Source organism: Pteropus vampyrus, unplaced genomic scaffold (assembly GCF_000151845.1).
Source record: "Pteropus vampyrus isolate Shadow unplaced genomic scaffold, Pvam_2.0 Scaffold262, whole genome shotgun sequence".
Taxonomy (NCBI): domain Eukaryota; kingdom Metazoa; phylum Chordata; class Mammalia; order Chiroptera; family Pteropodidae; genus Pteropus; species Pteropus vampyrus.
The window spans coordinates 1,390,103-1,392,836 of NW_011889043.1; the positions used below are offsets into that span (position 1 = coordinate 1,390,103).

General features: G+C 36.9%; 1 protein-coding gene across 1 annotated transcript in view; it reads right to left on the reverse strand.

Annotated features, from left to right (window-relative positions):
- Positions 1-2,734, reverse strand: part of IQGAP2 (IQ motif containing GTPase activating protein 2) — a 266,860-nt gene that overhangs the window by 35,733 nt on the left and 228,393 nt on the right. The window lies entirely within an intron of this gene.

Here is a 2,734-nt window from a genome sequence, read left to right on the forward strand (position 1 = left end):
CTGTATCCTCAGGTTCTCCATCTATGGATTCAACCACTCACAGATCAAAAATATTCGGGAAAAAGTTACGTCGTTGCTGATGTGTACCATGTAGTTAGGCTGTACCTATTCTGAACATGTACAGATTTTTTTCTTGTCCTTATTTCCTAAACGCTAACAGTAACAACTATGTACATTGTATTAGGTGTTATAAGTAACCTAGAGATAATTTAAAGTATATGGGAAGATGTGCTTAATGAAATTGCAATGTGTCCTATGAAGGTAAAGAGCAGTATTCTGCGAGAGAGAATAATGGTGATAATACTACACCATTTTATATAAGGGACTTGAGCACCTGTGAATTTTGGTATCTGAGGGGGTCCTGGGACGAATCCCTCATGGACACCAGGGGACAACTCTTCTCAAGCAGTTTGGCTTTTATGTTTTTAAGAAAATCAAAATTCTAGTTTACTTTACTACTTAGATTATAAAGTACTCATAAAGTACCTAAGCTTGAAAGTAAATCTTGGCTGAAATTTTATGAATAAACAGCTCAGGACAACTTTTTCTTTAGAGCTCTGTAGTGATTCTTTTTCCACACGAAGCGAGAGTATGAGAAAGGAAACTTACTCTAAAGCTAAAGCAGCCCACTCATCATTCCTCTCAGCTGGCCTAAGAACTTTAAACTTAGGCTCACACTGAAGAAACAAACCCAAAGCAAAATCTGTACTAGCTGACTGTTACTTTGGCTACAAATTCTTGCCAAGGCATAATCCAAAGGCCGAAGGAATCCAGACCATTTGCCATTCTACAATTCCTTCGTAGATCTTGGGCTAATGTCTCCAAAGAAGAGAGAAGAAAAAGTGAAGAAAAATAAATGATTATAAGGGACCCTTCACTTGGTACAAGTAAATGGCTGTATCCTGGGACTCTTTGTTTTGGATTCTTTGAGGGGATTAAAATTTGGTGAAATTATTCTAAACCTGCTCTTGTGCCTTTTCTCCTTTCCATTAATGAGCCTCCACTTAATATAACAGTGTGAACAATACAAGTCTTAGGCCAATGACTGAATTTTCACTTTCTTTGTGACACAGATTCTATTAAAGAAGCTTCATACACTTGGAAGTTCATGGATGTCAAAAACGATAAATGTCTTAAGATTAAATTTCCAACTGGTGGATAATTATTGATCTAATTTAGGCAGACAAAAACAAAACAAAACAAAACAAAACAAACTTTGCCTGCCAAGTATGAGACCACCCCCCAGCTTTTTTTTTCTGGAAAGGTTGCTAGTATTAAGGAGTGGATTCCATGGACAATTCTAAGTTTTAACATTTTTCCTTCTATGCTGCCACATCATGGTCCTCTGAAGCATTACACCTGTTTTCCAATGTATTATTCCAGAGAATTCTCAGCTCTACCAAAATCAACATCTCTTCACTCAATGAGGCTAGCCACACCTCAGTTATGGTGTGGCTAAAATGTTCTCTGTACACCTAATGCCACTGACATCCTCAAGCACACATTCAGGAATCACCACTCCCCACACATAGGGACACCTGACCTTCAAGGAGGAACTGCTAATGCATCTCTTCTGGGAAAGTTTTCCTGCTGAAGGGGAAGCTTTGTTTATATCTATCACTGTCGCTTACTCAGTTTCCTTTTGGACTGTGTGGTAGAACAGATAAGGTGAATCAATGGTCAAACAAAACAGCAACTGGTCCACCAGAGTCTAACCATGACCAGTTCAACTTATCAGTTCTCGCCTGTACTCTGGAAGCAACGGAAAATTACTGTTCATTTAGATCATAGTAATGCCATGAAAATAATGAAATGAAAAAGACACCCTATTTCCCTAATCTGAACTCTGGCTCTTTTCTCAAAAGAAGGGCAGGCTAATTCTGTTAAACATCTGTTTTTAACATAGTTACTCTAATTTTTTCGTGGCTGACAGCATCTGCTTATGTTATTATTAGATTTATACCATTTGTGCAGATAATTAGTATAATATAGTCATGAAGACCATGAGCTCTCAAGTCAAACTGTTTGGGTCTCAACACCCTTGCTTTACTATTGACTGGCTGTGTCTCAGTTTTCTGATATAGGGAAAAACAATTATTATTTTCCAATGGTTCCCAAGGTTGTAGTAAGAACTGAATGAGATAATGTAACTGAAGAACCTTGAATAGCATTTGGGCATTTGGTATGTAGTAGGTGCTCAAAACATGTAGGCTATTACAGCTTTAGCATGAGGAAAAATCCATTGTAAGCCACAAACATGGAACACATTTATCCAAAACTCATAGCGAATTAAATTGTTCTCACCTGTAAGAGATAAAACAGCTGCTGATATGTTTCTAATGTCTTTCTCCTCTCCTTACTCAAACTTTTGATACCCTGGTTGTCGATGTTATTCAGTACTTGCATTTCTCCGCTTTTTTTCTTATTCAGCTTTGTTCTGTGTGAAATTACATCCTGGAAAAAATTTTTTTATGAAATTACTACTTTTTACACTGGTACTCTTTACCTCCTCCCTTCACATACATCCTGAAACACACATAATTGGAAAGAATTTTCCGCACTTCCCTCATGAAAAACAAAGAAATAGAGGATGTTAAATAAAGAAATCCAGTTTGCAGTTGAATTTGGCTTTTGTAATATTTATTCTTCGAAGCTGTATTTATTTGCTCTTAAGCTGCGATGTAGGCAAGAAGAAAATTCAATAAGAATAGAACAGTATTTTCTACAAATGATG